The sequence below is a fragment of the Engystomops pustulosus genome, chromosome 9 (genome assembly GCF_040894005.1).
Source record: "Engystomops pustulosus chromosome 9, aEngPut4.maternal, whole genome shotgun sequence".
Lineage (NCBI taxonomy): Eukaryota > Metazoa > Chordata > Amphibia > Anura > Leptodactylidae > Engystomops > Engystomops pustulosus.
In genome coordinates, this window is record NC_092419.1 from 67,285,871 (window position 1) to 67,312,017 (window position 26,147).

The 26,147-nt window shown below is 45.7% G+C and overlaps 108 pseudogenes; all 108 read right to left on the reverse strand.

The window, feature by feature from the left end:
• Positions 1-85: 85 nt before the first annotated feature.
• LOC140096706 (5S ribosomal RNA) lies at positions 86-204 on the reverse strand (annotated as a pseudogene).
• Positions 205-274: 70 nt separating this feature from the next.
• Positions 275-393, reverse strand: LOC140084047 (5S ribosomal RNA; annotated as a pseudogene).
• Positions 394-644: 251 nt separating this feature from the next.
• LOC140081641 (5S ribosomal RNA) lies at positions 645-763 on the reverse strand (annotated as a pseudogene).
• Positions 764-833: 70 nt separating this feature from the next.
• LOC140099855 (5S ribosomal RNA) lies at positions 834-952 on the reverse strand (annotated as a pseudogene).
• Positions 953-1,022: 70 nt separating this feature from the next.
• On the reverse strand, positions 1,023-1,141 carry LOC140087266 (5S ribosomal RNA; annotated as a pseudogene).
• A 70-nt stretch (positions 1,142-1,211) lies between these two features.
• LOC140078657 (5S ribosomal RNA) lies at positions 1,212-1,330 on the reverse strand (annotated as a pseudogene).
• Positions 1,331-1,400: 70 nt separating this feature from the next.
• LOC140093153 (5S ribosomal RNA) lies at positions 1,401-1,519 on the reverse strand (annotated as a pseudogene).
• A 70-nt stretch (positions 1,520-1,589) lies between these two features.
• On the reverse strand, positions 1,590-1,708 carry LOC140099856 (5S ribosomal RNA; annotated as a pseudogene).
• A 70-nt stretch (positions 1,709-1,778) lies between these two features.
• Positions 1,779-1,897, reverse strand: LOC140092036 (5S ribosomal RNA; annotated as a pseudogene).
• A 70-nt stretch (positions 1,898-1,967) lies between these two features.
• On the reverse strand, positions 1,968-2,086 carry LOC140090555 (5S ribosomal RNA; annotated as a pseudogene).
• A 70-nt stretch (positions 2,087-2,156) lies between these two features.
• Positions 2,157-2,275, reverse strand: LOC140087353 (5S ribosomal RNA; annotated as a pseudogene).
• A 70-nt stretch (positions 2,276-2,345) lies between these two features.
• Positions 2,346-2,464, reverse strand: LOC140099857 (5S ribosomal RNA; annotated as a pseudogene).
• A 70-nt stretch (positions 2,465-2,534) lies between these two features.
• LOC140082392 (5S ribosomal RNA) lies at positions 2,535-2,653 on the reverse strand (annotated as a pseudogene).
• Positions 2,654-2,904: 251 nt separating this feature from the next.
• LOC140082104 (5S ribosomal RNA) lies at positions 2,905-3,023 on the reverse strand (annotated as a pseudogene).
• Positions 3,024-3,282: 259 nt separating this feature from the next.
• LOC140100882 (5S ribosomal RNA) lies at positions 3,283-3,401 on the reverse strand (annotated as a pseudogene).
• A 251-nt stretch (positions 3,402-3,652) lies between these two features.
• On the reverse strand, positions 3,653-3,771 carry LOC140100894 (5S ribosomal RNA; annotated as a pseudogene).
• A 70-nt stretch (positions 3,772-3,841) lies between these two features.
• Positions 3,842-3,960, reverse strand: LOC140099858 (5S ribosomal RNA; annotated as a pseudogene).
• Positions 3,961-4,030: 70 nt separating this feature from the next.
• LOC140087267 (5S ribosomal RNA) lies at positions 4,031-4,149 on the reverse strand (annotated as a pseudogene).
• A 70-nt stretch (positions 4,150-4,219) lies between these two features.
• On the reverse strand, positions 4,220-4,338 carry LOC140078658 (5S ribosomal RNA; annotated as a pseudogene).
• A 70-nt stretch (positions 4,339-4,408) lies between these two features.
• On the reverse strand, positions 4,409-4,527 carry LOC140093154 (5S ribosomal RNA; annotated as a pseudogene).
• A 70-nt stretch (positions 4,528-4,597) lies between these two features.
• On the reverse strand, positions 4,598-4,716 carry LOC140082837 (5S ribosomal RNA; annotated as a pseudogene).
• A 70-nt stretch (positions 4,717-4,786) lies between these two features.
• Positions 4,787-4,905, reverse strand: LOC140092037 (5S ribosomal RNA; annotated as a pseudogene).
• A 70-nt stretch (positions 4,906-4,975) lies between these two features.
• Positions 4,976-5,094, reverse strand: LOC140090557 (5S ribosomal RNA; annotated as a pseudogene).
• A 70-nt stretch (positions 5,095-5,164) lies between these two features.
• LOC140092038 (5S ribosomal RNA) lies at positions 5,165-5,283 on the reverse strand (annotated as a pseudogene).
• Positions 5,284-5,353: 70 nt separating this feature from the next.
• On the reverse strand, positions 5,354-5,472 carry LOC140090559 (5S ribosomal RNA; annotated as a pseudogene).
• Positions 5,473-5,542: 70 nt separating this feature from the next.
• LOC140087354 (5S ribosomal RNA) lies at positions 5,543-5,661 on the reverse strand (annotated as a pseudogene).
• Positions 5,662-5,731: 70 nt separating this feature from the next.
• LOC140099860 (5S ribosomal RNA) lies at positions 5,732-5,850 on the reverse strand (annotated as a pseudogene).
• A 70-nt stretch (positions 5,851-5,920) lies between these two features.
• On the reverse strand, positions 5,921-6,039 carry LOC140082393 (5S ribosomal RNA; annotated as a pseudogene).
• A 251-nt stretch (positions 6,040-6,290) lies between these two features.
• On the reverse strand, positions 6,291-6,409 carry LOC140082105 (5S ribosomal RNA; annotated as a pseudogene).
• A 259-nt stretch (positions 6,410-6,668) lies between these two features.
• Positions 6,669-6,787, reverse strand: LOC140100907 (5S ribosomal RNA; annotated as a pseudogene).
• Positions 6,788-7,038: 251 nt separating this feature from the next.
• LOC140097938 (5S ribosomal RNA) lies at positions 7,039-7,157 on the reverse strand (annotated as a pseudogene).
• Positions 7,158-7,227: 70 nt separating this feature from the next.
• On the reverse strand, positions 7,228-7,346 carry LOC140084048 (5S ribosomal RNA; annotated as a pseudogene).
• Positions 7,347-7,597: 251 nt separating this feature from the next.
• On the reverse strand, positions 7,598-7,716 carry LOC140100919 (5S ribosomal RNA; annotated as a pseudogene).
• A 70-nt stretch (positions 7,717-7,786) lies between these two features.
• LOC140099861 (5S ribosomal RNA) lies at positions 7,787-7,905 on the reverse strand (annotated as a pseudogene).
• Positions 7,906-7,975: 70 nt separating this feature from the next.
• On the reverse strand, positions 7,976-8,094 carry LOC140092446 (5S ribosomal RNA; annotated as a pseudogene).
• Positions 8,095-8,164: 70 nt separating this feature from the next.
• LOC140078659 (5S ribosomal RNA) lies at positions 8,165-8,283 on the reverse strand (annotated as a pseudogene).
• A 70-nt stretch (positions 8,284-8,353) lies between these two features.
• Positions 8,354-8,472, reverse strand: LOC140093155 (5S ribosomal RNA; annotated as a pseudogene).
• A 70-nt stretch (positions 8,473-8,542) lies between these two features.
• LOC140099862 (5S ribosomal RNA) lies at positions 8,543-8,661 on the reverse strand (annotated as a pseudogene).
• A 70-nt stretch (positions 8,662-8,731) lies between these two features.
• Positions 8,732-8,850, reverse strand: LOC140099863 (5S ribosomal RNA; annotated as a pseudogene).
• Positions 8,851-8,920: 70 nt separating this feature from the next.
• Positions 8,921-9,039, reverse strand: LOC140088154 (5S ribosomal RNA; annotated as a pseudogene).
• Positions 9,040-9,109: 70 nt separating this feature from the next.
• Positions 9,110-9,228, reverse strand: LOC140082394 (5S ribosomal RNA; annotated as a pseudogene).
• Positions 9,229-9,479: 251 nt separating this feature from the next.
• Positions 9,480-9,598, reverse strand: LOC140080523 (5S ribosomal RNA; annotated as a pseudogene).
• A 258-nt stretch (positions 9,599-9,856) lies between these two features.
• Positions 9,857-9,975, reverse strand: LOC140100931 (5S ribosomal RNA; annotated as a pseudogene).
• Positions 9,976-10,226: 251 nt separating this feature from the next.
• On the reverse strand, positions 10,227-10,345 carry LOC140080524 (5S ribosomal RNA; annotated as a pseudogene).
• A 251-nt stretch (positions 10,346-10,596) lies between these two features.
• On the reverse strand, positions 10,597-10,715 carry LOC140085581 (5S ribosomal RNA; annotated as a pseudogene).
• A 70-nt stretch (positions 10,716-10,785) lies between these two features.
• LOC140099865 (5S ribosomal RNA) lies at positions 10,786-10,904 on the reverse strand (annotated as a pseudogene).
• Positions 10,905-10,974: 70 nt separating this feature from the next.
• LOC140087268 (5S ribosomal RNA) lies at positions 10,975-11,093 on the reverse strand (annotated as a pseudogene).
• Positions 11,094-11,163: 70 nt separating this feature from the next.
• LOC140080525 (5S ribosomal RNA) lies at positions 11,164-11,282 on the reverse strand (annotated as a pseudogene).
• A 70-nt stretch (positions 11,283-11,352) lies between these two features.
• Positions 11,353-11,471, reverse strand: LOC140087927 (5S ribosomal RNA; annotated as a pseudogene).
• A 70-nt stretch (positions 11,472-11,541) lies between these two features.
• LOC140099867 (5S ribosomal RNA) lies at positions 11,542-11,660 on the reverse strand (annotated as a pseudogene).
• A 70-nt stretch (positions 11,661-11,730) lies between these two features.
• On the reverse strand, positions 11,731-11,849 carry LOC140098883 (5S ribosomal RNA; annotated as a pseudogene).
• A 259-nt stretch (positions 11,850-12,108) lies between these two features.
• On the reverse strand, positions 12,109-12,227 carry LOC140090560 (5S ribosomal RNA; annotated as a pseudogene).
• Positions 12,228-12,297: 70 nt separating this feature from the next.
• LOC140087355 (5S ribosomal RNA) lies at positions 12,298-12,416 on the reverse strand (annotated as a pseudogene).
• Positions 12,417-12,486: 70 nt separating this feature from the next.
• On the reverse strand, positions 12,487-12,605 carry LOC140099868 (5S ribosomal RNA; annotated as a pseudogene).
• Positions 12,606-12,675: 70 nt separating this feature from the next.
• On the reverse strand, positions 12,676-12,794 carry LOC140082395 (5S ribosomal RNA; annotated as a pseudogene).
• Positions 12,795-13,045: 251 nt separating this feature from the next.
• LOC140080526 (5S ribosomal RNA) lies at positions 13,046-13,164 on the reverse strand (annotated as a pseudogene).
• Positions 13,165-13,422: 258 nt separating this feature from the next.
• Positions 13,423-13,541, reverse strand: LOC140100943 (5S ribosomal RNA; annotated as a pseudogene).
• Positions 13,542-13,792: 251 nt separating this feature from the next.
• Positions 13,793-13,911, reverse strand: LOC140080528 (5S ribosomal RNA; annotated as a pseudogene).
• A 251-nt stretch (positions 13,912-14,162) lies between these two features.
• LOC140085704 (5S ribosomal RNA) lies at positions 14,163-14,281 on the reverse strand (annotated as a pseudogene).
• Positions 14,282-14,351: 70 nt separating this feature from the next.
• Positions 14,352-14,470, reverse strand: LOC140099869 (5S ribosomal RNA; annotated as a pseudogene).
• A 70-nt stretch (positions 14,471-14,540) lies between these two features.
• Positions 14,541-14,659, reverse strand: LOC140087269 (5S ribosomal RNA; annotated as a pseudogene).
• A 70-nt stretch (positions 14,660-14,729) lies between these two features.
• Positions 14,730-14,848, reverse strand: LOC140080529 (5S ribosomal RNA; annotated as a pseudogene).
• Positions 14,849-14,918: 70 nt separating this feature from the next.
• Positions 14,919-15,037, reverse strand: LOC140087928 (5S ribosomal RNA; annotated as a pseudogene).
• Positions 15,038-15,107: 70 nt separating this feature from the next.
• Positions 15,108-15,226, reverse strand: LOC140099870 (5S ribosomal RNA; annotated as a pseudogene).
• Positions 15,227-15,296: 70 nt separating this feature from the next.
• On the reverse strand, positions 15,297-15,415 carry LOC140099005 (5S ribosomal RNA; annotated as a pseudogene).
• Positions 15,416-15,674: 259 nt separating this feature from the next.
• On the reverse strand, positions 15,675-15,793 carry LOC140099871 (5S ribosomal RNA; annotated as a pseudogene).
• A 70-nt stretch (positions 15,794-15,863) lies between these two features.
• Positions 15,864-15,982, reverse strand: LOC140087356 (5S ribosomal RNA; annotated as a pseudogene).
• Positions 15,983-16,052: 70 nt separating this feature from the next.
• On the reverse strand, positions 16,053-16,171 carry LOC140099873 (5S ribosomal RNA; annotated as a pseudogene).
• Positions 16,172-16,241: 70 nt separating this feature from the next.
• Positions 16,242-16,360, reverse strand: LOC140082396 (5S ribosomal RNA; annotated as a pseudogene).
• A 251-nt stretch (positions 16,361-16,611) lies between these two features.
• LOC140080530 (5S ribosomal RNA) lies at positions 16,612-16,730 on the reverse strand (annotated as a pseudogene).
• Positions 16,731-16,989: 259 nt separating this feature from the next.
• LOC140100955 (5S ribosomal RNA) lies at positions 16,990-17,108 on the reverse strand (annotated as a pseudogene).
• A 251-nt stretch (positions 17,109-17,359) lies between these two features.
• On the reverse strand, positions 17,360-17,478 carry LOC140099128 (5S ribosomal RNA; annotated as a pseudogene).
• Positions 17,479-17,548: 70 nt separating this feature from the next.
• Positions 17,549-17,667, reverse strand: LOC140084049 (5S ribosomal RNA; annotated as a pseudogene).
• Positions 17,668-17,918: 251 nt separating this feature from the next.
• LOC140100967 (5S ribosomal RNA) lies at positions 17,919-18,037 on the reverse strand (annotated as a pseudogene).
• Positions 18,038-18,107: 70 nt separating this feature from the next.
• LOC140099874 (5S ribosomal RNA) lies at positions 18,108-18,226 on the reverse strand (annotated as a pseudogene).
• A 70-nt stretch (positions 18,227-18,296) lies between these two features.
• On the reverse strand, positions 18,297-18,415 carry LOC140098144 (5S ribosomal RNA; annotated as a pseudogene).
• Positions 18,416-18,485: 70 nt separating this feature from the next.
• Positions 18,486-18,604, reverse strand: LOC140078661 (5S ribosomal RNA; annotated as a pseudogene).
• Positions 18,605-18,674: 70 nt separating this feature from the next.
• On the reverse strand, positions 18,675-18,793 carry LOC140093156 (5S ribosomal RNA; annotated as a pseudogene).
• Positions 18,794-18,863: 70 nt separating this feature from the next.
• Positions 18,864-18,982, reverse strand: LOC140099877 (5S ribosomal RNA; annotated as a pseudogene).
• Positions 18,983-19,052: 70 nt separating this feature from the next.
• LOC140092039 (5S ribosomal RNA) lies at positions 19,053-19,171 on the reverse strand (annotated as a pseudogene).
• A 70-nt stretch (positions 19,172-19,241) lies between these two features.
• On the reverse strand, positions 19,242-19,360 carry LOC140090561 (5S ribosomal RNA; annotated as a pseudogene).
• Positions 19,361-19,430: 70 nt separating this feature from the next.
• LOC140087357 (5S ribosomal RNA) lies at positions 19,431-19,549 on the reverse strand (annotated as a pseudogene).
• A 70-nt stretch (positions 19,550-19,619) lies between these two features.
• LOC140099878 (5S ribosomal RNA) lies at positions 19,620-19,738 on the reverse strand (annotated as a pseudogene).
• Positions 19,739-19,808: 70 nt separating this feature from the next.
• LOC140082397 (5S ribosomal RNA) lies at positions 19,809-19,927 on the reverse strand (annotated as a pseudogene).
• Positions 19,928-19,997: 70 nt separating this feature from the next.
• Positions 19,998-20,116, reverse strand: LOC140090697 (5S ribosomal RNA; annotated as a pseudogene).
• A 251-nt stretch (positions 20,117-20,367) lies between these two features.
• Positions 20,368-20,486, reverse strand: LOC140080531 (5S ribosomal RNA; annotated as a pseudogene).
• A 70-nt stretch (positions 20,487-20,556) lies between these two features.
• On the reverse strand, positions 20,557-20,675 carry LOC140098734 (5S ribosomal RNA; annotated as a pseudogene).
• Positions 20,676-20,745: 70 nt separating this feature from the next.
• LOC140100980 (5S ribosomal RNA) lies at positions 20,746-20,864 on the reverse strand (annotated as a pseudogene).
• A 613-nt stretch (positions 20,865-21,477) lies between these two features.
• On the reverse strand, positions 21,478-21,596 carry LOC140099252 (5S ribosomal RNA; annotated as a pseudogene).
• Positions 21,597-21,847: 251 nt separating this feature from the next.
• Positions 21,848-21,966, reverse strand: LOC140092987 (5S ribosomal RNA; annotated as a pseudogene).
• A 70-nt stretch (positions 21,967-22,036) lies between these two features.
• Positions 22,037-22,155, reverse strand: LOC140078551 (5S ribosomal RNA; annotated as a pseudogene).
• A 70-nt stretch (positions 22,156-22,225) lies between these two features.
• LOC140100992 (5S ribosomal RNA) lies at positions 22,226-22,344 on the reverse strand (annotated as a pseudogene).
• A 251-nt stretch (positions 22,345-22,595) lies between these two features.
• Positions 22,596-22,714, reverse strand: LOC140092996 (5S ribosomal RNA; annotated as a pseudogene).
• A 70-nt stretch (positions 22,715-22,784) lies between these two features.
• On the reverse strand, positions 22,785-22,903 carry LOC140099879 (5S ribosomal RNA; annotated as a pseudogene).
• A 70-nt stretch (positions 22,904-22,973) lies between these two features.
• On the reverse strand, positions 22,974-23,092 carry LOC140079442 (5S ribosomal RNA; annotated as a pseudogene).
• Positions 23,093-23,162: 70 nt separating this feature from the next.
• Positions 23,163-23,281, reverse strand: LOC140078675 (5S ribosomal RNA; annotated as a pseudogene).
• Positions 23,282-23,351: 70 nt separating this feature from the next.
• LOC140099880 (5S ribosomal RNA) lies at positions 23,352-23,470 on the reverse strand (annotated as a pseudogene).
• Positions 23,471-23,540: 70 nt separating this feature from the next.
• On the reverse strand, positions 23,541-23,659 carry LOC140092040 (5S ribosomal RNA; annotated as a pseudogene).
• Positions 23,660-23,729: 70 nt separating this feature from the next.
• LOC140090562 (5S ribosomal RNA) lies at positions 23,730-23,848 on the reverse strand (annotated as a pseudogene).
• A 70-nt stretch (positions 23,849-23,918) lies between these two features.
• LOC140087358 (5S ribosomal RNA) lies at positions 23,919-24,037 on the reverse strand (annotated as a pseudogene).
• Positions 24,038-24,107: 70 nt separating this feature from the next.
• Positions 24,108-24,226, reverse strand: LOC140099881 (5S ribosomal RNA; annotated as a pseudogene).
• Positions 24,227-24,296: 70 nt separating this feature from the next.
• Positions 24,297-24,415, reverse strand: LOC140082398 (5S ribosomal RNA; annotated as a pseudogene).
• Positions 24,416-24,485: 70 nt separating this feature from the next.
• On the reverse strand, positions 24,486-24,604 carry LOC140090698 (5S ribosomal RNA; annotated as a pseudogene).
• Positions 24,605-24,855: 251 nt separating this feature from the next.
• On the reverse strand, positions 24,856-24,974 carry LOC140080532 (5S ribosomal RNA; annotated as a pseudogene).
• Positions 24,975-25,233: 259 nt separating this feature from the next.
• Positions 25,234-25,352, reverse strand: LOC140101004 (5S ribosomal RNA; annotated as a pseudogene).
• A 251-nt stretch (positions 25,353-25,603) lies between these two features.
• Positions 25,604-25,722, reverse strand: LOC140099882 (5S ribosomal RNA; annotated as a pseudogene).
• A 70-nt stretch (positions 25,723-25,792) lies between these two features.
• Positions 25,793-25,911, reverse strand: LOC140099883 (5S ribosomal RNA; annotated as a pseudogene).
• Positions 25,912-25,981: 70 nt separating this feature from the next.
• LOC140078729 (5S ribosomal RNA) lies at positions 25,982-26,100 on the reverse strand (annotated as a pseudogene).
• Positions 26,101-26,147: the final 47 nt, after the last annotated feature.

The following is a 26,147-nucleotide window of genomic DNA, read 5'->3' on the forward strand; positions in this document are numbered from 1 at the left end:
AGAATGGCCGTTGACAGCAGCTGTTCAATTTGAACCTTCTTTTACTATCTCATAGAGAAACTAACACAATTTTCAGGTTCTAAAAGGTCAACGGAACTTGGGATTCCCAGGCAGTCTCCCATGCTGGTACTTGCCAAGCCTTAAGCTGCATTGCTGCTGCGATCTGACGAGAGCAGGCACATTCAGCTTAGAATGGCCGTTGACAGCAGCGGTTCAGTTTGAACCTTCTTTTACTATCTCATAGAGAAACTAACACAATTTTCAGGTTCAAAAAGGTCAACGGAACTTGGGATTCCCAGCCAGTCTCCCATGCTGGTACTTGCCAAGTCTTAAGCTGCATTGCTGCTGCGATCTGACGAGAGCAGGCACATTCAGCTTAGAATGGCCGTTGACAGCAGCTGTTCAATTTGAACCTTCTTTTACTATCTCATAGAGAAACTAACACAATTTTCAGGTTCAAAAAGGTCAACGGAACTTGGGATTCCCAGCCAGTCTCCCATGCTGGTACTTGCCAAGCCTTAAGCTGCTGCGATCTGACGAGAGCAGGCACATTCAGCTTAGAATGGCCGTTGACAGCAGCTGTTCAATTTGAACCTTCTTTTACTATCTCATAGAGAAACTAACACAATTTTCAGGTTCAAAAAGGTCAACGGAACTTGGTATTCCCAGCCAGTCTCCCATGCTGGTACTTGCCAAGCCTTAAGCTGCATTGCTGCTGCGATCTGATGAGAGCAGGCACATTCAGCTTAGAATGGCCGTTGACAGCAGCTGTTCAATTTGAACCTTTTTTTACTATCTCATAGAGAAACTAACACAATTTTCAGGTTCAAAAAGGTCAACGGAACTTGGGATTCCCAGCCAGTCTCCCATGCTGGTACTTGCCAAGCCTTAAGCTGCATTGCTGCTGCGATCTGACGAGAGCAGGCACATTCAGCTTAGAATGGCCGTTGACAGCAGCTGTTCAGTTTGAACCTTCTTTTACTATCTCATAGAGAAACTAACACAATTTTCAGGTTCAAAAAGGTCAACGGAACTTGGTATTCCCAGCCAGTCTCCCATGCTGGTACTTGCCAAGCCTTAAGCTGCATTGCTGCTGCGATCTGACGAGAGCAGGCACATTCAGCTTAGAATGGCTGTTGACAGCAGCTGTTCAATTTGAACCTTCTTTTACCATCTTTGACAGTGAAACTAACAATTTTCAGGTTCAAAAAGGTCAACGGAACTTGGGATTCCCAGCCAGTCTCCCATGCTGGTACTTGCCAAGCCTTAAGCTGTATTGCTGCTGCGATCTGACGAGAGCAGGCACATTCAGCTTAGAATGACCGTTGACAGCAGCTGTTCAATTTGAACCTTCTTTTACTATCTCATAGAGAAACTAACACAATTTTCAGGTTCAAAAAGGTCAACGGAACTTGGGATTCCCAGCCAGTCTCCCATGCTGGTACTTGCCAAGCCTTAAACTGCATTGCTGCTGCGATTTGATGAGAGCAGGCACATTCAGCTTAGAATGGCCGTTGACAGCAGCTGTTCAATTTGAACCTTCTTTTACTATCTCATAGAGAAACTAACACAATTTTCAGGTTCAAAAAGGTCAACGGAACTTGGGATTCCCAGCCAGTCTCCCATGCTGGTACTTGCCAAGCCTTAAGCTGCATTGCTGCTGCGATCTGACGAGAGCAGGCACATTCAGCTTAGAATGGCCGTTGACAGCAGCTGTTCAATTTGAACCTTCTTTTACCATCTTTGACAGAGAAACTAACAATTTTCAGGTTCAAAAAGGTCAACGGAACTTGGGATTCCCAGCCAGTCTCCCATGCTGGTACTTGCCAAGCCTTAAGCTGCATTGCTGCTGCGATCTGACGAGAGCAGGCACATTCAGCTTACAATGGCCGTTGACAGCAGCTGTTCAATTTGAACCTTCTTTTACTATCTCATAGAGAAACTAACACAATTTTCAGGTTCAAAAAGGTCAACGGAACTTGGGATTCCCAGCCAGTCTCCCATGCTGGTACTTGCCAAGGCTTAAGCTGCATTGCTGCTGCGATCTGACGAGAGCAGGCACATTCAGCTTAGAATGGCCGTTGACAGCAGCTGTTCAGTTTGAACCTTCTTTTACTATCTCATAGAGAAACTAACACAATTTTCAGGTTCAAAAAGGTCAACGGAACTTGGGATTCCCAGCCAGTCTCCCATGCTGGTACTTGCCAAGCCTTAAGCTGCATTGCTGCTGCGATCTGACGAGAGCACGCACATTCAGCTTAGAATGGCCGTTGACAGCAGCTGTTCAATTTGAACCTTCTTTTACTATCTCATAGAGAAACTAACACAATTTTCAGGTTCAAAAAGGTCAACGGAACTTGGGATTCCCAGCCAGTCTCCCATGCTGGTACTTGCCAAGCCTTAAGCTGCATTGCTGCTGCGATCTGACGAGAGCAGGCACATTCAGCTTAGAATGGCCGTTGACAGCAGCTGTTCAATTTGAACCTTCTTTTACCATCTTTGACAGAGAAACTAACAATTTTCAGGTTCAAAAAGGTCAACGGAACTTGGGACTCCCAGCCAGTCTCCCATGCTGGTACTTGCCAAGCCTTAAGCTGCATTGCTGCTGCGATCTGACGAGAGCAGGCACATTCAGCTTAGAATGGCCGTTGACAGCAGCTGTTCAATTTGAACTTTCTTTTACTATCTCATAGAAAAACTAACACAATTTTCAGGTTCAAAAAGGTCAACAGAACTTGGGATTTCCAGCCAGTCTCCCATGCTGGTACTTGCCAAGCCTTAAGCTGCTGCGAACTGACGAGAGCACGCACATTCAGCTTAGAATGGCCGTTGACAGCAGCTGTTCAATTTGAACCTTCTTTTACTATCTCATAGAGAAACTAACACAATTTTCAGGTTCAAAAAAGTCAACAGAACTTGGGATTCCCAGCCAGTCTCCCATGCTGGTACTTGCCAAGCCTTAAGCTGCATTGCTGCTGCGATCTGACGAGAGCAGGCACATTCAGCTTAGAATGGCCGTTGACAGCAGCTGTTCAATTTGAACCTTCTTTTACTATCTCATAGAGAAACTAACACAATTTTCAGGTTCAAAAAGGTCAACAGAACTTGGGATTCCCAGCCAGTCTCCCCTGCTGGTACTTGCCAAGCCTTAAGCTGCATTGCTGCTGCCATCTGACGAGAGCAGGCACATTCAGCTTAGAATGGCCGTTGACAGCAGCTGTTCAATTTGAACCTTCTTTTACTATCTCATAGAGAAACTAACACAATTTTCAGGTTCAAAAAGGTCAACGGAACTTGGGATTCCCAGCCAGTCTCCCATGCTGGTACTTGCCAAGCCTTAAGCTGCATTGCTGCTGCGATCTGATGAGAGCAGGCACATTCAGCTTAGAATGGCCGTTGACAGCAGCTGTTCAATTTGAACCTTCTTTTACTATCTCATAGAGAAACTAACACAATTTTCAGGTACAAAAAGGTCAACGGAACTTGGGATTCCCAGCCAGTCTCCCATGCTGGTACTTGCCAAGCCTTAAGCTGCTGCGATCTGACGAGAGCAGGCACATTCAGCTTAGAATGGCCGTTGACAGCAGCTGTTCAATTTGAACCTTCTTTTACTATCTCATAGAGAAACTAACACAATTTTCAGGTTCAAAAAGGTCAACGGAACTTGGGATTCCCAGCCAGTCTCCCATGCTGGTACTTGCCAAGCCTTAAGCTGCATTGCTGCTGCGATCTGATGAGAGCAGGCACATTCAGCTTAGAATGGCCGTTGACAGCAGCTGTTCAATTTGAACCTTTTTTTACTATCTCATAGAGAAACTAACACAATTTTCAGGTTCAAAAAGGTCAACGGAACTTGGGATTCCCAGCCAGTCTCCCATGCTGGTACTTGCCAAGCCTTAAGCTGCATTGCTGCTGCGATCTGACGAGAGCAGGCACATTCAGCTTAGAATGGCCGTTGACAGCAGCTGTTCAGTTTGAACCTTCTTTTACTATCTCATAGAGAAACTAACACAATTTTCAGGTTCAAAAAGGTCAACGGAACTTGGTATTCCCAGCCAGTCTCCCATGCTGGTACTTGCCAAGCCTTAAGCTGCATTGCTGCTGCGATCTGACGAGAGCAGGCACATTCAGCTTAGAATGGCTGTTGACAGCAGCTGTTCAATTTGAACCTTCTTTTACCATCTTTGACAGTGAAACTAACAATTTTCAGGTTCAAAAAGGTCAACGGAACTTGGGATTCCCAGCCAGTCTCCCATGCTGGTACTTGCCAAGCCTTAAGCTGTATTGCTGCTGCGATCTGACGAGAGCAGGCACATTCAGCTTAGAATGACCGTTGACAGCAGCTGTTCAATTTGAACCTTCTTTTACTATCTCATAGAGAAACTAACACAATTTTCAGGTTCAAAAAGGTCAACGGAACTTGGGATTCCCAGCCAGTCTCCCATGCTGGTACTTGCCAAGCCTTAAACTGCATTGCTGCTGCGATTTGATGAGAGCAGGCACATTCAGCTTAGAATGGCCGTTGACAGCAGCTGTTCAATTTGAACCTTCTTTTACTATCTCATAGAGAAACTAACACAATTTTCAGGTTCAAAAAGGTCAACGGAACTTGGGATTCCCAGCCAGTCTCCCATGCTGGTACTTGCCAAGCCTTAAGCTGCATTGCTGCTGCGATCTGACGAGAGCAGGCACATTCAGCTTAGAATGGCCATTGACAGCAGCTGTTCAATTTGAACCTTCTTTTACCATCTTTGACAGAGAAACTAACAATTTTCAGGTTCAAAAAGGTCAACGGAACTTGGGATTCCCAGCCAGTCTCCCATGCTGGTACTTGCCAAGCCTTAAGCTGCATTGCTGCTGCGATCTGACGAGAGCAGGCACATTCAGCTTACAATGGCCGTTGACAGCAGCTGTTCAATTTGAACCTTCTTTTACTATCTCATAGAGAAACTAACACAATTTTCAGGTTCAAAAAGGTCAACGGAACTTGGGATTCCCAGCCAGTCTCCCATGCTGGTACTTGCCAAGGCTTAAGCTGCATTGCTGCTGCGATCTGACGAGAGCAGGCACATTCAGCTTAGAATGGCCGTTGACAGCAGCTGTTCAGTTTGAACCTTCTTTTACTATCTCATAGAGAAACTAACACAATTTTCAGGTTCAAAAAGGTCAACGGAACTTGGGATTCCCAGCCAGTCTCCCATGCTGGTACTTGCCAAGCCTTAAGCTGCATTGCTGCTGCGATCTGACGAGAGCAGGCACATTCAGCTTACAATGGCCGTTGACAGCAGCTGTTCAATTTGAACCTTCTTTTACTATCTCATAGAGAAACTAACACAATTTTCAGGTTCAAAAAGGTCAACGGAACTTGGGATTCCCAGCCAGTCTCCCATGCTGGTACTTGCCAAGGCTTAAGCTGCATTGCTGCTGCGATCTGACGAGAGCAGGCACATTCAGCTTAGAATGGCCGTTGACAGCAGCTGTTCAGTTTGAACCTTCTTTTACTATCTCATAGAGAAACTAACACAATTTTCAGGTTCAAAAAGGTCAACGGAACTTGGGATTCCCAGCCAGTCTCCCATGCTGGTACTTGCCAAGCCTTAAGCTGCATTGCTGCTGCGATCTGACGAGAGCACGCACATTCAGCTTAGAATGGCCGTTGACAGCAGCTGTTCAATTTGAACCTTCTTTTACTATCTCATAGAGAAACTAACACAATTTTCAGGTTCAAAAAGGTCAACGGAACTTGGGATTCCCAGCCAGTCTCCCATGCTGGTACTTGCCAAGCCTTAAGCTGCATTGCTGCTGCGATCTGACGAGAGCAGGCACATTCAGCTTAGAATGGCCGTTGACAGCAGCTGTTCAATTTGAACCTTCTTTTACCATCTTTGACAGAGAAACTAACAATTTTCAGGTTCAAAAAGGTCAACGGAACTTGGGACTCCCAGCCAGTCTCCCATGCTGGTACTTGCCAAGCCTTAAGCTGCATTGCTGCTGCGATCTGACGAGAGCAGGCACATTCAGCTTAGAATGGCCGTTGACAGCAGCTGTTCAATTTGAACTTTCTTTTACTATCTCATAGAAAAACTAACACAATTTTCAGGTTCAAAAAGGTCAACAGAACTTGGGATTTCCAGCCAGTCTCCCATGCTGGTACTTGCCAAGCCTTAAGCTGCTGCGAACTGACGAGAGCACGCACATTCAGCTTAGAATGGCCGTTGACAGCAGCTGTTCAATTTGAACCTTCTTTTACTATCTCATAGAGAAACTAACACAATTTTCAGGTTCAAAAAAGTCAACAGAACTTGGGATTCCCAGCCAGTCTCCCATGCTGGTACTTGCCAAGCCTTAAGCTGCATTGCTGCTGCGATCTGACGAGAGCAGGCACATTCAGCTTAGAATGGCCGTTGACAGCAGCTGTTCAATTTGAACCTTCTTTTACTATCTCATAGAGAAACTAACACAATTTTCAGGTTCAAAAAGGTCAACAGAACTTGGGATTCCCAGCCAGTCTCCCCTGCTGGTACTTGCCAAGCCTTAAGCTGCATTGCTGCTGCCATCTGACGAGAGCAGGCACATTCAGCTTAGAATGGCCGTTGACAGCAGCTGTTCAATTTGAACCTTCTTTTACTATCTCATAGAGAAACTAACACAATTTTCAGGTTCAAAAAGGTCAACGGAACTTGGGATTCCCAGCCAGTCTCCCATGCTGGTACTTGCCAAGCCTTAAGCTGCATTGCTGCTGCGATCTGATGAGAGCAGGCACATTCAGCTTAGAATGGCCGTTGACAGCAGCTGTTCAATTTGAACCTTCTTTTACTATCTCATAGAGAAACTAACACAATTTTCAGGTACAAAAAGGTCAACGGAACTTGGGATTCCCAGCCAGTCTCCCATGCTGGTTCTTGCCAAGCCTTAAGCTGCTGTGAACAGATGAAAGCAGGCACATTCAGCTTAGAATGGCCGTTGACAGCAGCTGTTCAATTTGAACCTTCTTTTACTATCTCATAGAGAAACAAACACAATTTTCAGGTTCTAAAAGGTCAACGGAACTTGGGATTCCCAGGCAGTCTCCCATGCTGGTACTTGCCAAGCCTTAAGCTGCATTGCTGCTGCGATCTGACGAGAGCAGGCACATTCAGCTTAGAATGGCCGTTGACAGCAGCGGTTCAGTTTGAACCTTCTTTTACTATCTCATAGAGAAACTAACACAATTTTCAGGTTCAAAAAGGTCAACGGAACTTGGGATTCCCAGCCAGTCTCCCATGCTGGTACTTGCCAAGTCTTAAGCTGCATTGCTGCTGCGATCTGACGAGAGCAGGCACATTCAGCTTAGAATGGCCGTTGACAGCAGCTGTTCAATTTGAACCTTCTTTTACTATCTCATAGAGAAACTAACACAATTTTCAGGTTCAAAAAGGTCAACGGAACTTGGGATTCCCAGCCAGTCTCCCATGCTGGTACTTGCCAAGCCTTAAGCTGCTGCGATCTGACGAGAGCAGGCACATTCAGCTTAGAATGGCCGTTGACAGCAGCTGTTCAATTTGAACCTTCTTTTACTATCTCATAGAGAAACTAACACAATTTTCAGGTTCAAAAAGGTCAACGGAACTTGGGATTCCCAGCCAGTCTCCCATGCTGGTACTTGCCAAGCCTTAAGCTGCATTGCTGCTGCGATCTGATGAGAGCAGGCACATTCAGCTTAGAATGGCCGTTGACAGCAGCTGTTCAATTTGAACCTTTTTTTACTATCTCATAGAGAAACTAACACAATTTTCAGGTTCAAAAAGGTCAACGGAACTTGGGATTCCCAGCCAGTCTCCCATGCTGGTACTTGCCAAGCCTTAAGCTGCATTGCTGCTGCGATCTGACGAGAGCAGGCACATTCAGCTTAGAATGGCCGTTGACAGCAGCTGTTCAGTTTGAACCTTCTTTTACTATCTCATAGAGAAACTAACACAATTTTCAGGTTCAAAAAGGTCAACGGAACTTGGTATTCCCAGCCAGTCTCCCATGCTGGTACTTGCCAAGCCTTAAGCTGCATTGCTGCTGCGATCTGACGAGAACAGGCACATTCAGCTTAGAATGGCTGTTGACAGCAGCTGTTCAATTTGAACCTTCTTTTACCATCTTTGACAGTGAAACTAACAATTTTCAGGTTCAAAAAGGTCAACGGAACTTGGGATTCCCAGCCAGTCTCCCATGCTGGTACTTGCCAAGCCTTAAGCTGTATTGCTGCTGCGATCTGACGAGAGCAGGCACATTCAGCTTAGAATGACCGTTGACAGCAGCTGTTCAATTTGAACCTTCTTTTACTATCTCATAGAGAAACTAACACAATTTTCAGGTTCAAAAAGGTCAACGGAACTTGGGATTCCCAGCCAGTCTCCCATGCTGGTACTTGCCAAGCCTTAAACTGCATTGCTGCTGCGATTTGATGAGAGCAGGCACATTCAGCTTAGAATGGCCGTTGACAGCAGCTGTTCAATTTGAACCTTCTTTTACTATCTCATAGAGAAACTAACACAATTTTCAGGTTCAAAAAGGTCAACGGAACTTGGGATTCCCAGCCAGTCTCCCATGCTGGTACTTGCCAAGCCTTAAGCTGCATTGCTGCTGCGATCTGACGAGAGCAGGCACATTCAGCTTAGAATGGCCGTTGACAGCAGCTGTTCAATTTGAACCTTCTTTTACCATCTTTGACAGAGAAACTAACAATTTTCAGGTTCAAAAAGGTCAACGGAACTTGGGATTCCCAGCCAGTCTCCCATGCTGGTACTTGCCAAGCCTTAAGCTGCATTGCTGCTGCGATCTGACGAGAGCAGGCACATTCAGCTTAGAATGGCCGTTGACAGCAGCTGTTCAGTTTGAACCTTCTTTTACTATCTCATAGAGAAACTAACACAATTTTCAGGTTCAAAAAGGTCAACGGAACTTGGGATTCCCAGCCAGTCTCCCATGCTGGTACTTGCCAAGCCTTAAGCTGCATTGCTGCTGCGATCTGACGAGAGCAGGCACATTCCGCTTAGAATGGCCGTTGACAGCAGCTGTTCAATTTGAACCTTCTTTTACCATCTTTGACAGAGAAACTAACAATTTTCAGGTTCAAAAAGGTCAACGGAACTTGGGACTCCCAGCCAGTCTCCCATGCTGGTACTTGCCAAGCCTTAAGCTGCATTGCTGCTGCGATCTGACGAGAGCAGGCACATTCAGCTTAGAATGGCCGTTGACAGCAGCTGTTCAATTTGAACTTTCTTTTACTATCTCATAGAAAAACTAACACAATTTTCAGGTTCAAAAAGGTCAACAGAACTTGGGATTTCCAGCCAGTCTCCCATGCTGGTACTTGCCAAGCCTTAAGCTGCTGCAAACTGACGAGAGCACGCACATTCAGCTTAGAATGGCCGTTGACAGCAGCTGTTCAATTTGAACCTTCTTTTACTATCTCATAGAGAAACTAACACAATTTTCAGGTTCAAAAAGGTCAACAGAACTTGGGATTCCCAGCCAGTCTCCCATGCTGGTACTTGCCAAGCCTTAAGCTGCATTGCTGCTGCGATCTGACGAGAGCAGGCACATTCAGCTTAGAATGGCCGTTGACAGCAGCTGTTCAATTTGAACCTTCTTTTACTATCTCATAGAGAAACTAACACAATTTTCAGGTTCAAAAAGGTCAACAGAACTTGGGATTCCCAGCCAGTCTCCCCTGCTGGTACTTTCCAAGCCTTAAGCTGCATTGCTGCTGCCATCTGACGAGAGCAGGCACATTCAGCTTAGAATGGCCGTTGACAGCAGCTGTTCAATTTGAACCTTCTTTTACTATCTCATAGAGAAACTAACACAATTTTCAGGTTCAAAAGGTCAACGGAACTTGGGATTCCCAGCCAGTCTCCCATGCTGGTACTTGCCAAGCCTTAAGCTGCATTGCTGCTGCGATCTGATGAGAGCAGGCACATTCAGCTTAGAATGGCCGTTGACAGCAGCTGTTCAATTTGAACCTTCTTTTACTATCTCATAGAGAAACTAACACAATTTTCAGGTACAAAAAGGTCAACGGAACTTGGGATTCCCAGCCAGTCTCCCATGCTGGTACTTGCCAAGCCTTAAGCTGCTGTGAACTGATGAGAGCAGGCACATTCAGCTTAGAATGGCCGTTGACAGCAGCTGTTCAATTTGAACCTTCTTTTACTATCTCATAGAGAAACTAACACAATTTTCAGGTTCAAAAAGGTCAACAGAACTTGGGATTCCCAGCCAGTCTCCCATGCTGGTACTTGCCAAGCCTTAAGCTGCATTGCTGCTGCGATCTGACGAGAGCAGGCACATTCAGCTTAGAATGGCCGTTGACAGCAGCTGTTCAATTTGAACCTTCTTTTACTATCTCATAGAGAAACTAACACAATTTTCAGGTTCAAAAAGGTCAACGGAACTTGGGATTCCCAGCCAGTCTCCCATGCTGGTACTTGCCAAGCCTTAAGCTGCTGCGATCTGACGAGAGCAGGCACATTCAGCTTAGAATGGCCGTTGACAGCAGCTGTTCAATTTGAACCTTCTTTTACTATCTCATAGAGAAACTAACACAATTTTCAGGTTCAAAAAGGTCAACGGAACTTGGGATTCCCAGCCAGTCTCCCATGCTGGTACTTGCCAAGCCTTAAGCTGCATCGCTGCTGCGATCTGATGAGAGCAGGCACATTCAGCTTAGAATGGCCGTTGACAGCAGCTGTTCAATTTGAACCTTTTTTTACTATCTCATAGAGAAACTAACACAATTTTCAGGTTCAAAAAGGTCAACGGAACTTGGGATTCCCAGCCAGTCTCCCATGCTGGTACTTGCCAAGCCTTAAGCTGCATTGCTGCTGCGATCTGACGAGAGCAGGCACATTCAGCTTAGAATGGCCGTTGACAGCAGCTGTTCAGTTTGAACCTTCTTTTACTATCTCATAGAGAAACTAACACAATTTTCAGGTTCAAAAAGGTCAACGGAACTTGGTATTCCCAGCCAGTCTCCCATGCTGGTACTTGCCAAGCCTTAAGCTGCATTGCTGCTGCGATCTGACGAGAGCAGGCACATTCAGCTTAGAATGGCTGTTGACAGCAGCTGTTCAATTTGAACCTTCTTTTACCATCTTTGACAGTGAAACTAACAATTTTCAGGTTCAAAAAGGTCAACAGAACTTGGGATTCCCAGCCAGTCTCCCATGCTGGTACTTGCCAAGCCTTAAGCTGCATTGCTGCTGCGATCTGACGAGAGCAGGCACATTCAGCTTAGAATGGCCGTTGACAGCAGCTGTTCAATTTGAACCTTCTTTTACTATCTCATAGAGAAACTAACACAATTTTCAGGTTCAAAAAGGTCAACGGAACTTGGGATTCCCAGCCAGTCTCCCATGCTGGTACTTGCCAAACCTTAAACTGCATTGCTGCTGCGATCTGATGAGAGCAGGCACATTCAGCTTAGAATGGCCGTTGACAGCAGCTGTTCAATTTGAACCTTCTTTTACTATCTCATAGAGAAACTAACACAATTTTCAGGTTCAAAAAGGTCAACGGAACTTGGGATTCCCAGCCAGTCTCCCATGCTGGTACTTGCCAAGCCTTAAGCTGCATTGCTGCTGCGATCTGACGAGAGCAGGCACATTCAGCTTAGAATGGCCGTTGACAGCAGCTGTTCAATTTGAACCTTCTTTTACTATCTCATAGAGAAACTAACACAATTTTCAGGTTCAAAAAGGTCAACGGAACTTGGGATTCCCAGGCAGTCTCCCATGCTGGTACTTGCCAAGCCTTAAGCTGCATTGCTGCTGCGATCTGACGAGAGCAGGCACATTCAGCTTAGAATGGCCGTTGACAGCAGCTGTTCAATTTGAACCTTCTTTTACCATCTTTGACAGAGAAACTAACAATTTTCAGGTTCAAAAAGGTCAACGGAACTTGGGATTCCCAGCCAGTCTCCCATGCTGGTACTTGCCAAGCCTTAAGCTGCATTGCTGCTGCGATCTGACGAGAGAAGGCACATTCAGCTTACAATGGCCGTTGACAGCAGCTGTTCAATTTGAACCTTCTTTTACTATCTCATAGAGAAACTAACACAATTTTCAGGTTCAAAAAGGTCAACGGAACTTGGGATTCCCAGCCAGTCTCCCATGCTGGTACTTGCCAAGGCTTAAGCTGCATTGCTGCTGCGATCTGACGAGAGCAGGCACATTCAGCTTAGAATGGCCGTTGACAGCAGCTGTTCAGTTTGAACCTTCTTTTACTATCTCATAGAGAAACTAACACAATTTTCAGGTTCAAAAAGGTCAACGGAACTTGGGATTCCCAGCCAGTCTCCCATGCTGGTACTTGCCAAGCCTTAAGCTGCATTGCTGCTGCGATCTGACGAGAGCACGCACATTCAGCTTAGAATGGCCGTTGACAGCAGCTGTTCAATTTGAACCTTCTTTTACTATCTCATAGAGAAACTAACACAATTTTCAGGTTCAAAAAGGTCAACGGAACTTGGGATTCCCAGCCAGTCTCCCATGCTGGTACTTGCCAAGCCTTAAGCTGCATTGCTGCTGCGATCTGACGAGAGCAGGCACATTCAGCTTAGAATGGCCGTTGACAGCAGCTGTTCAATTTGAACCTTCTTTTACCATCTTTGACAGAGAAACTAACAATTTTCAGGTTCAAAAAGGTCAACGGAACTTGGGACTCCCAGCCAGTCTCCCATGCTGGTACTTGCCAAGCCTTAAGCTGCATTGCTGCTGCGATCTGACGAGAGCAGGCACATTCAGCTTAGAATGGCCGTTGACAGCAGCTGTTCAATTTGAACTTTCTTTTACTATCTCATAGAAAAACTAACACAATTTTCAGGTTCAAAAAGGTCAACAGAACTTGGGATTTGCAGCCAGTCTCCCATGCTGGTACTTGCCAAGCCTTAAGCTGCTGCAAACTGACGAGAGCACGCACATTCAGCTTAGAATGGCCGTTGACAGCAGCTGTTCAATTTGAACCTTCTTTTACTATCTCATAGAGAAACTAACACAATTTTCAGGTTCAAAAAGGTCAACAGAACTTGGGATTCCCAGCCAGTCTCCCATGCTGGTACTTGCCAAGCCTTAAGCTGCATTGCTGCTGCGATCTGACGAGAGCAGGCACATTCAGCTTAGAATGGCCGTTGACAGCAGCTGTTCAATTTGAACCTTCTTTTACTATCTCATAGAGAAACTAACACAATTTTCAGGTTCAAAAAGGTCAACAGAACTTGGGATTCCCAGCCAGTCTCCCCTGCTGGTACTTGCCAAGCCTTAAGCTGCATTGCTGCTGCCATCTGACGAGAGCAGGCACATTCAGCTTAGAATGGCCGTTGACAGCAGCTGTTCAATTTGAACCTTCTTTTACTATCTCATAGAGAAACTAACACAATTTTCAGGTTCAAAAGGTCAACGGAACTTGGGATTCCCAGCCAGTCTCCCATGCTGGTACTTGCCAAGCCTTAAGCTGCATTGCTGCTGCGATCTGATGAGAGCAGGCACATTCAGCTTAGAATGGCCGTTGACAGCAGCTGTTCAATTTGAACCTTCTTTTACTATCTCATAGAGAAACTAACACAATTTTCAGGTACAAAAAGGTCAACGGAACTTGGGATTCCCAGCCAGTCTCCCATGCTGGTACTTGCCAAGCCTTAAGCTGCTGTGAACTGATGAGAGCAGGCACATTCAGCTTAGAATGGCCGTTGACAGCAGCTGTTCAATTTGAACCTTCTTTTACTATCTCATAGAGAAACTAACACAATTTTCAGGTTCAAAAAGGTCAACAGAACTTGGGATTCCCAGCCAGTCTCCCATGCTGGTACTTGCCAAGCCTTAAGCTGCATTGCTGCTGCGATCTGACGAGAGCAGGCACATTCAGCTTAGAATGGCCGTTGACAGCAGCTGTTCAATTTGAACCTTCTTTTACTATCTCATAGAGAAACTAACACAATTTTCAGGTTCAAAAAGGTCAACGGAACTTGGGATTCCCAGCCAGTCTCCCATGCTGGTACTTGCCAAGCCTTAAGCTGCTGCGATCTGACGAGAGCAGGCACATTCAGCTTAGAATGGCCGTTGACAGCAGCTGTTCAATTTGAACCTTCTTTTACTATCTCATAGAGAAACTAACACAATTTTCAGGTTCAAAAAGGTCAACGGAACTTGGGATTCCCAGCCAGTCTCCCATGCTGGTACTTGCCAAGCCTTAAGCTGCATCGCTGCTGCGATCTGATGAGAGCAGGCACATTCAGCTTAGAATGGCCGTTGACAGCAGCTGTTCAATTTGAACCTTTTTTTACTATCTCATAGAGAAACTAACACAATTTTCAGGTTCAAAAAGGTCAACGGAACTTGGGATTCCCAGCCAGTCTCCCATGCTGGTACTTGCCAAGCCTTAAGCTGCATTGCTGCTGCGATCTGACGAGAGCAGGCACATTCAGCTTAGAATGGCCGTTGACAGCAGCTGTTCAGTTTGAACCTTCTTTTACTATCTCATAGAGAAACTAACACAATTTTCAGGTTCAAAAAGGTCAACGGAACTTGGTATTCCCAGCCAGTCTCCCATGCTGGTACTTGCCAAGCCTTAAGCTGCATTGCTGCTGCGATCTGACGAGAGCAGGCACATTCAGCTTAGAATGGCTGTTGACAGCAGCTGTTCAATTTGAACCTTCTTTTACCATCTTTGACAGTGAAACTAACAATTTTCAGGTTCAAAAAGGTCAACAGAACTTGGGATTCCCAGCCAGTCTCCCATGCTGGTACTTGCCAAGCCTTAAGCTGCATTGCTGCTGCGATCTGACGAGAGCAGGCACATTCAGCTTAGAATGGCCGTTGACAGCAGCTGTTCAATTTGAACCTTCTTTTACTATCTCATAGAGAAACTAACACAATTTTCAGGTTCAAAAAGGTCAACGGAACTTGGGATTCCCAGCCAGTCTCCCATGCTGGTACTTGCCAAACCTTAAACTGCATTGCTGCTGCGATCTGATGAGAGCAGGCACATTCAGCTTAGAATGGCCGTTGACAGCAGCTGTTCAATTTGAACCTTCTTTTACTATCTCATAGAGAAACTAACACAATTTTCAGGTTCAAAAAGGTCAACGGAACTTGGGATTCCCAGCCAGTCTCCCATGCTGGTACTTGCCAAGCCTTAAGCTGCATTGCTGCTGCGATCTGACGAGAGCAGGCACATTCAGCTTAGAATGGCCGTTGACAGCAGCTGTTCAATTTGAACCTTCTTTTACCATCTTTGACAGAGAAACTAACAATTTTCAGGTTCAAAAAGGTCAACGGAACTTGGGATTCCCAGGCAGTCTCCCATGCTGGTACTTGCCAAGCCTTAAGCTGCATTGCTGCTGCGATCTGACGAGAGCAGGCACATTCAGCTTAGAATGGCCGTTGACAGCAGCTGTTCAATTTGAACCTTCTTTTACCATCTTTGACAGAGAAACTAACAATTTTCAGGTTCAAAAAGGTCAACGGAACTTGGGATTCCCAGCCAGTCTCCCATGCTGGTACTTGCCAAGCCTTAAGCTGCATTGCTGCTGCGATCTGACGAGAGAAGGCACATTCAGCTTACAATGGCCGTTGACAGCAGCTGTTCAATTTGAACCTTCTTTTACTATCTCATAGAGAAACTAACACAATTTTCAGGTTCAAAAAGGTCAACGGAACTTGGGATTCCCAGCCAGTCTCCCATGCTGGTACTTGCCAAGCCTTAAGCTGCATTGCTGCTGCGATCTGACGAGAGCAGGCACATTCAGCTTAGAATGGCCGTTGACAGCAGCTGTTCAGTTTGAACCTTCTTTTACTATCTCATAGAGAAACTAACACAATTTTCAGGTTCAAAAAGGTCAACGGAACTTGGGATTCCCAGCCAGTCTCCCATGCTGGTACTTGCCAAGCCTTAAGCTGCATTGCTGCTGCGATCTGACGAGAGCACGCACATTCAGCTTAGAATGGCCGTTGACAGCAGCTGTTCAATTTGAACCTTCTTTTACTATCTCATAGAGAAACTAACACAATTTTCAGGTTCAAAAAGGTCAACGGAACTTGGGATTCCCAGCCAGTCTCCCATGCTGGTACTTGCCAAGCCTTAAGCTGCATTGCTGCTGCGATCTGACGAGAGCAGGCACATTCAGCTTAGAATGGCCGTTGACAGCAGCTGTTCAATTTGAACCTTCTTTTACCATCTTTGACAGAGAAACTAACAATTTTCAGGTTCAAAAAGGTCAACGGAACTTGGGACTCCCAGCCAGTCTCCCATGCTGGTACTTGCCAAGCCTTAAGCTGCATTGCTGCTGCGATCTGACGAGAGCAGGCACATTCAGCTTAGAATGGCCGTTGACAGCAGCTGTTCAATTTGAACTTTCTTTTACTATCTCATAGAAAAACTAACACAATTTTCAGGTTCAAAAAGGTCAACAGAACTTGGGATTTCCAGCCAGTCTCCCATGCTGGTACTTGCCAAGCCTTAAGCTGCTGCGAACTGACGAGAGCACGCACATTCAGCTTAGAATGGCCGTTGACAGCAGCTGTTCAATTTGAACCTTCTTTTACTATCTCATAGAGAAACTAACACAATTTTCAGGTTCAAAAAGGTCAACAGAACTTGGGATTCCCAGCCAGTCTCCCATGCTGGTACTTGCCAAGCCTTAAGCTGCATTGCTGCTGCGATCTGACGAGAGCAGGCACATTCAGCTTAGAATGGCCGTTGACAGCAGCTGTTCAATTTGAACCTTCTTTTACTATCTCATAGAGAAACTAACACAATTTTCAGGTTCAAAAAGGTCAACAGAACTTGGGATTCCCAGCCAGTCTCCCCTGCTGGTACTTGCCAAGCCTTAAGCTGCATTGCTGCTGCCATCTGACGAGAGCAGGCACATTCAGCTTAGAATGGCCGTTGACAGCAGCTGTTCAATTTGAACCTTCTTTTACTATCTCATAGAGAAACTAACACAATTTTCAGGTTCAAAAAGGTCAACGGAACTTGGGATTCCCAGCCAGTCTCCCATGCTGGTACTTGCCAAGCCTTAAGCTGCATTGCTGCTGCGATCTGATGAGAGCAGGCACATTCAGCTTAGAATGGCCGTTGACAGCAGCTGTTCAATTTGAACCTTCTTTTACTATCTCATAGAGAAACTAACACAATTTTCAGGTACAAAAAGGTCAACGGAACTTGGGATTCCCAGCCAGTCTCCCATGCTGGTTCTTGCCAAGCCTTAAGCTGCTGTGAACTGATGAAAGCAGGCACATTCAGCTTAGAATGGCCGTTGACAGCAGCTGTTCAATTTGAACCTTCTTTTACTATCTCATAGAGAAACTAACACAATTTTCAGGTTCTAAAAGGTCAACGGAACTTGGGATTCCCAGGCAGTCTCCCATGCTGGTACTTGCCAAGCCTTAAGCTGCATTGCTGCTGCGATCTGACGAGAGCAGGCACATTCAGCTTAGAATGGCCGTTGACAGCAGCGGTTCAGTTTGAACCTTCTTTTACTATCTCATAGAGAAACTAACACAATTTTCAGGTTCAAAAAGGTCAACGGAACTTGGGATTCCCAGCCAGTCTCCCATGCTGGTACTTGCCAAGTCTTAAGCTGCATTGCTGCTGCGATCTGACGAGAGCAGGCACATTCAGCTTAGAATGGCCGTTGACAGCAGCTGTTCAATTTGAACCTTCTTTTACTATCTCATAGAGAAACTAACACAATTTTCAGGTTCAAAAAGGTCAACGGAACTTGGGATTCCCAGCCAGTCTCCCATGCTGGTACTTGCCAAGCCTTAAGCTGCTGCGATCTGACGAGAGCAGGCACATTCAGCTTAGAATGGCCGTTGACAGCAGCTGTTCAATTTGAACATTCTTTTACTATCTCATAGAGAAACTAACACAATTTTCAGGTTCAAAAAGGTCAACGGAACTTGGGATTCCCAGCCAGTCTCCCATGCTGGTACTTGCCAAGCCTTAAGCTGCATTGCTGCTGCGATCTGATGAGAGCAGGCACATTCAGCTTAGAATGGCCGTTGACAGCAGCTGTTCAATTTGAACCTTTTTTTACTATCTCATAGAGAAACTAACACAATTTTCAGGTTCAAAAAGGTCAACGGAACTTGGGATTCCCAGCCAGTCTCCCATGCTGGTACTTGCCAAGCCTTAAGCTGCATTGCTGCTGCGATCTGACGAGAGCAGGCACATTCAGCTTAGAATGGCCGTTGACAGCAGCTGTTCAGTTTGAACCTTCTTTTACTATCTCATAGAGAAACTAACACAATTTTCAGGTTCAAAAAGGTCAACGGAACTTGGTATTCCCAGCCAGTCTCCCATGCTGGTACTTGCCAAGCCTTAAGCTGCAATGCTGCTGCGATCTGACGAGAGCAGGCACATTCAGCTTAGAATGGCTGTTGACAGCAGCTGTTCAATTTGAACCTTCTTTTACCATCTTTGACAGTGAAACTAACAATTTTCAGGTTCAAAAAGGTCAACGGAACTTGGGATTCCCAGCCAGTCTCCCATGCTGGTACTTGCCAAGCCTTAAGCTGTATTGCTGCTGCGATCTGACGAGAGCAGGCACATTCAGCTTAGAATGACCGTTGACAGCAGCTGTTCAATTTGAACCTTCTTTTACTATCTCATAGAGAAACTAACACAATTTTCAGGTTCAAAAAGGTCAACGGAACTTGGGATTCCCAGCCAGTCTCCCATGCTGGTACTTGCCAAGCCTTAAACTGCATTGCTGCTGCGATTTGATGAGAGCAGGCACATTCAGCTTAGAATGGCCGTTGACAGCAGCTGTTCAATTTGAACCTTCTTTTACTATCTCATAGAGAAACTAACACAATTTTCAGGTTCAAAAAGGTCAACGGAACTTGGGATTCCCAGCCAGTCTCCCATGCTGGTACTTGCCAAGCCTTAAGCTGCATTGCTGCTGCGATCTGACGAGAGCAGGCACATTCAGCTTAGAATGGCCGTTGACAGCAGCTGTTCAATTTGAACCTTCTTTTACCATCTTTGACAGAGAAACTAACAATTTTCAGGTTCAAAAAGGTCAACGGAACTTGGGATTCCCAGCCAGTCTCCCATGCTGGTACTTGCCAAGCCTTAAGCTGCATTGCTGCTGCGATCTGACGAGAGCAGGCACATTCAGCTTACAATGGCCGTTGACAGCAGCTGTTCAATTTGAACCTTCTTTTACTATCTCATAGAGAAACTAACACAATTTTCAGGTTCAAAAAGGTCAACGGAACTTGGGATTCCCAGCCAGTCTCCCATGCTGGTACTTGCCAAGGCTTAAGCTGCATTGCTGCTGCGATCTGACGAGAGCAGGCACATTCAGCTTAGAATGGCCGTTGACAGCAGCTGTTCAGTTTGAACCTTCTTTTACTATCTCATAGAGAAACTAACACAATTTTCAGGTTCAAAAAGGTCAACGGAACTTGGGATTCCCAGCCAGTCTCCCATGCTGGTACTTGCCAAGCCTTAAGCTGCATTGCTGCTGCGATCTGACGAGAGCACGCACATTCAGCTTAGAATGGCCGTTGACAGCAGCTGTTCAATTTGAACCTTCTTTTACTATCTCATAGAGAAACTAACACAATTTTCAGGTTCAAAAAGGTCAACGGAACTTGGGATTCCCAGCCAGTCTCCCATGCTGGTACTTGCCAAGCCTTAAGCTGCATTGCTGCTGCGATCTGACGAGAGCAGGCACATTCAGCTTAGAATGGCCGTTGACAGCAGCTGTTCAATTTGAACCTTCTTTTACCATCTTTGACAGAGAAACTAACAATTTTCAGGTTCAAAAAGGTCAACGGAACTTGGGACTCCCAGCCAGTCTCCCATGCTGGTACTTGCCAAGCCTTAAGCTGCATTGCTGCTGCGATCTGACGAGAGCAGGCACATTCAGCTTAGAATGGCCGTTGACAGCAGCTGTTCAATTTGAACTTTCTTTTACTATCTCATAGAAAAACTAACACAATTTTCAGGTTCAAAAAGGTCAACAGAACTTGGGATTTCCAGCCAGTCTCCCATGCTGGTACTTGCCAAGCCTTAAGCTGCATTGCTGCTGCGATCTGACGAGAGCAGGCACATTCAGCTTAGAATGGCCGTTGACAGCAGCTGTTCAATTTGAACCTTCTTTTACTATCTCATAGAGAAACTAACACAATTTTCAGGTTAAAAAAGGTCAACGGAACTTGGGATTCCCAGCCAGTCTCCCATGCTGGTACTTGCCAAGCCTTAAGCTGCTGCGAACTGACGAGAGCACGCACATTCAGCTTAGAACGGCCGTTGACAGCAGCTGTTCAATTTGAACCTTCTTTTACTATCTCATAGAGAAACTAACACAATTTTCAGGTTCAAAAAGGTCAACAGAACTTGGGATTCCCAGCCAGTCTCCCATGCTGGTACTTGCCAAGCCTTAAGCTGCATTGCTGCTGCGATCTGACGAGAGCAGGCACATTCAGCTTAGAATGGCCGTTGACAGCAGCTGTTCAATTTGAACCTTCTTTTACTATCTCATAGAGAAACTAACACAATTTTCAGGTTCAAAAAGGTCAACGGAACTTGGGATTCCCAGCCAGTCTCCCCTGCTGGTACTTGCCAAGCCTTAAGCTGCATTGCTGCTGCCATCTGACGAGAGCAGGCACATTCAGCTTAGAATGGCCGTTGACAGCAGCTGTTCAATTTGAACCTTCTTTTACTATCTCATAGAGAAACTAACACAATTTTCAGGTTCAAAAAGGTCAACGGAACTTGGGATTCCCAGCCAGTCTCCCATGCTGGTACTTGCCAAGCCTTAAGCTGCATTGCTGCTGCGATCTGATGAGAGCAGGCACATTCAGCTTAGAATGGCCGTTGACAGCAGCTGTTCAATTTGAACCTTCTTTTACTATCTCATAGAGAAACTAACACAATTTTCAGGTACAAAAAGGTCAACGGAACTTGGGAATCCCAGCCAGTCTCCCATGCTGGTACTTGCCAAGCCTTAAGCTGCTGTGAACTGATGAGAGCAGGCACATTCAGCTTAGAATGGCCGTTGACAGCAGCTGTTCAATTTGAACCTTCTTTTACTATCTCATAGAGAAACTAACACAATTTTCAGGTTCAAAAAGGTCAACGGAACTTGGGAATCCCAGCCAGTCTCCCATGCTGGTACTTGCCAAGCCTTAAGCTGCTGTGAACTGATGAGAGCAGGCACATTCAGCTTAGAATGGCCGTTGACAGCAGCTGTTTAATTTGAACCTTCTTTTACTATCTCATAGAGAAACTAACACAATTTTCAGGTACAAAAAGGTCAACGGAACTTGGGATTCCCAGCCAGTCTCCCATGCTGGTACTTGCCAAGCCTTAAGCTGCTGTGAACTGATGAGAGCAGGCACATTCAGCTTAGAATGGCCGTTGACAGCAGCTGTTCAATTTGAACCTTCTTTTACTATCTCATAGAGAAACTAACACAATTTTCAGGTTCAAAAAGGTCAACGGAACTTGGGATTCCCAGGCAGTCTCCCATGCTGGTACTTGCCAAGCCTTAAGCTGCATTGCTGCTGCGATCTGACGAGAGCAGGCACATTCAGCTTAGAATGGCCGTTGACAGCAGCGCTTCAGTTTGAACCTTCTTTTACTATCTCATAGAGAAACTAACACAATTTTCAGGTTCAAAAAGGTCAACGGAACTTGGGATTCCCAGCCAGTCTCCCATGCTGGTACTTGCCAAGCCTTAAGCTGCTGTGAACTGATGAGAGCAGGCACATTCAGCTTAGAATGGCCGTTGACAGCAGCTGTTCAATTTGAACCTTCTTTTACTATCTCATAGAGAAACTAACACAATTTTCAGGTTCAAAAAGGTCAACGGAACATGGGATTCCCAGCCAGTCTCCCATGCTGGTACTTGCCAAGCCTTAAGCTGCATTGCTGCTGCGATCTGACGAGAGCAGGCAAATTCAGCTTAGAATGGCCGTTGACAGCAGCTGTTCAATTTGAACCTTCTTTTACCATCTTTGACAGAGAAACTAACAATTTTCAGGTTCAAAAAGGTCAACAGAACTTGGGATTCCCAGCCAGTCTCCCATGCTGGTACTTGCCAAGCCTTAAGCTGCATTGTTGCTGCGATCTGACGAGAGCAGGCACATTCAGCTTAGAATGGCCGTTGACAGCAGCTGTTCAATTTGAACCTTCTTTTACTATCTCATAGAGAAACTAACACAATTTTCAGGTTCAAAAAGGTCAACGGAACTTGGGATTCCCAGCCAGTCTCCCATGCTGGTACTTGCCAAGCCTTAAGCTGCATTGCTGCTGCGATCTGATGAGAGCAGGCACATTCAGCTTAGAATGGCCGTTGACAGCAGCTGTTCAATTTGAACCTTCTTTTACTATCTCATAGAGAAACTAACACAATTTTCAGGTACAAAAAGGTCAACGGAACTTGGGATTCCCAGCCAGTCTCCCATGCTGGTACTTGCCAAGCCTTAAGCTGCTGCGAACTGACGAGAGCACGCACATTCAGCTTAGAATGGCCGTTGACAGCAGCTGTTCAATTTGAACCTTCTTTTACTATCTCATAGAGAAACTAACACAATTTTCAGGTTCAAAAAGGTCAACAGAACTTGGGATTCCCAGCCAGTCTCCCATGCTTGTACTTGCCAAGCCTTAAGCTGCATTGCTGCTGCGATCTGACGAGAACAGGCACATTCAGCTTAGAATGGCCGTTGACAGCAGCTGTTCAATTTGAACCTTCTTTTACTATCTCATAGAGAAACTAACACAATTTTCAGGTTCAAAAAGGTCAACGGAACTTGGGATTCCCAGCCAGTCTCCCATGCTGGTACTTGCCAAGCCTTAAGCTGCATTGCTGCTGCGATCTGACGAGAGCAGGCACATTCAGCTTAGAATGGCCGTTGACAGCAGCTGTTCAGTTTGAACCTTCTTTTACTATCTCATAGAGAAACTAACACAATTTTCAGGTTCAAAAAGGTCAACGGAACTTGGGATTCCCAGCCAGTCTCCCATGCTGGTACTTGCCAAGCCTTAAGCTGCATTGCTGCTGCGATCTGATGAGAGCAGGCACATTCAGCTTAGAATGACCGTTGACAGCAGCTGTTCAATTTGAACCTTCTTTTACTATCTCATAGAGAAACTAACACAATTTTCAGGTTCAAAAAGGTCAACGGAACTTGGGATTCCCAGCCAGTCTCCCATGCTGGTACTTGCCAAGCCTTAAACTGCATTGCTGCTGCGATCTGATGAGAGCAGGCACATTCAGCTTAGAATGGCCGTTGACAGCAGCTGTTCAATTTGAACCTTCTTTTACTATCTCATAGAGAAACTAACACAATTTTCAGGTTCAAAAAGGTCAACGGAACTTGGGATTCCCAGCCAGTCTCCCATGCTGGTACTTGCCAAGCCTTAAGCTGCATTGCTGCTGCGATCTGACGAGAGCAGGCACATTCAGCTTAGAATGGCCGTTGACAGTAGCTGTTCAATTTGAACCTTCTTTTACCATCTTTGACAGAGAAACTAACAATTTTCAGGTTCAAAAAGGTCAACGGAACTTGGGATTCCCAGCCAGTCTCCCATGCTGGTACTTGCCAAGCCTTAAGCTGCATTGCTGCTGCGATCTGACGAGAGCAGGCACATTCAGCTTACAATGGCCGTTGACAGCAGCTGTTCAATTTGAACCTTCTTTTACTATCTCATAGAGAAACTAACACAATTTTCAGGTTCAAAAAGGTCAACGGAACTTGGGATTCCCAGCCAGTCTCCCATGCTGGTACTTGCCAAGGCTTAAGCTGCATTGCTGCTGCGATCTGACGAGAGCAGGCACATTCAGCTTAGAATGGCCGTTGACAGCAGCTGTTCAGTTTGAACCTTCTTTTACTATCTCATAGAGAAACTAACACAATTTTCAGGTTCAAAAAGGTCAACGGAACTTGGGATTCCCAGCCAGTCTCCCATGCTGGTACTTGCCAAGCCTTAAGCTGCATTGCTGCTGCGATCTGACGAGAGCACGCACATTCAGCTTAGAATGGCCGTTGACAGCAGCTGTTCAATTTGAACCTTCTTTTACTATCTCATAGAGAAACTAACACAATTTTCAGGTTCAAAAAGGTCAACGGAACTTGGGATTCCCAGCCAGTCTCCCATGCTGGTACTTGCCAAGCCTTAAGCTGCATTGCTGCTGCGATCTGACGAGAGCAGGCACATTCAGCTTAGAATGGCCGTTGACAGCAGCTGTTCAATTTGAACCTTCTTTTACCATCTTTGACAGAGAAACTAACAATTTTCAGGTTCAAAAAGGTCAACGGAACTTGGGACTCCCAGCCAGTCTCCCATGCTGGTACTTGCCAAGCCTTAAGCTGCATTGCTGCTGCGATCTGACGAGAGCAGGCACATTCAGCTTAGAATGGCCGTTGACAGCAGCTGTTCAATTTGAACTTTCTTTTACTATCTCATAGAAAAACTAACACAATTTTCAGGTTCAAAAAGGTCAACAGAACTTGGGATTTCCAGCCAGTCTCCCATGCTGGTACTTGCCAAGCCTTAAGCTGCATTGCTGCTGCGATCTGACGAGAGCAGGCACATTCAGCTTAGAATGGCCGTTGACAGCAGCTGTTCAATTTGAACCTTCTTTTATTATCTCATAGAGAAACTAACACAATTTTCAGGTTAAAAAAGGTCAACGGAACTTGGGATTCCCAGCCAGTCTCCCATGCTGGTACTTGCCAAGCCTTAAGCTGCTGCGAACTGACGAGAGCACGCACATTCAGCTTAGAACGGCCGTTGACAGCAGCTGTTCAATTTGAACCTTCTTTTACTATCTCATAGAGAAACTAACACAATTTTCAGGTTCAAAAAGGTCAACAGAACTTGGGATTCCCAGCCAGTCTCCCATGCTGGTACTTGCCAAGCCTTAAGCTGCATTGCTGCTGCGATCTGACGAGAGCAGGCACATTCAGCTTAGAATGGCCGTTGACAGCAGCTGTTCAATTTGAACCTTCTTTTACTATCTCATAGAGAAACTAACACAATTTTCAGGTTCAAAAAGGTCAACGGAACTTGGGATTCCCAGCCAGTCTCCCCTGCTGGTACTTGCCAAGCCTTAAGCTGCATTGCTGCTGCCATCTGACGAGAGCAGGCACATTCAGCTTAGAATGGCCGTTGAGAGCAGCTGTTCAATTTGAACCTTCTTTTACTATCTCATAGAGAAACTAACACAATTTTCAGGTTCAAAAAGGTCAACGGAACTTGGGATTCCCAGCCAGTCTCCCATGCTGGTACTTGCCAAGCCTTAAGCTGCATTGCTGCTGCGATCTGATGAGAGCAGGCACATTCAGCTTAGAATGGCCGTTGACAGCAGCTGTTCAATTTGAACCTTCTTTTACTATCTCATAGAGAAACTAACACAATTTTCAGGTACAAAAAGGTCAACGGAACTTGGGAATCCCAGCCAGTCTCCCATGCTGGTACTTGCCAAGCCTTAAGCTGCTGTGAACTGATGAGAGCAGGCACATTCAGCTTAGAATGGCCGTTGACAGCAGCTGTTCAATTTGAACCTTCTTTTACTATCTCATAGAGAAACTAACACAATTTTCAGGTTCAAAAAGGTCAACGGAACTTGGGATTCCCAGCCAGTCTCCCATGCTGGTACTTGCCAAGCCTTAAGCTGCATTGCTGCTGCGATCTGACGAGAGCAGGCACATTCAGCTTAGAATGGCCGTTGACAGCAGCTGTTCAATTTGAACCTTCTTTTACTATCTCATAGAGAAACTAACACAATTTTCAGGTTCAAAAAGGTCAACGGAACTTGGGATTCCCAGCCAGTCTCCCATGCTGGTACTTGCCAAGCCTTAAGCTGCATTGCTGCTGCGATCTGACGAGAGCAGGCACATTCAGCTTAGAATGGCCGTTGACTGCAGCTGTTCAGTTTGAACCTTCTTTTACTATCTCATAGAGAAACTAACACAATTTTCAGGTTCAAAAAGGTCAACGGAACTTGGTATTCCCAGCCAGTCTCCCATGCTGGTACTTGCCAAGCCTTAAGCTGCATTGCTGCTGCGATCTGACGAGAGCAGGCACATTCAGCTTAGAATGGCCGTTGACAGCAGCTGTTCAATTTGAACCTTCTTTTACCATCTTTGACAGAGAAA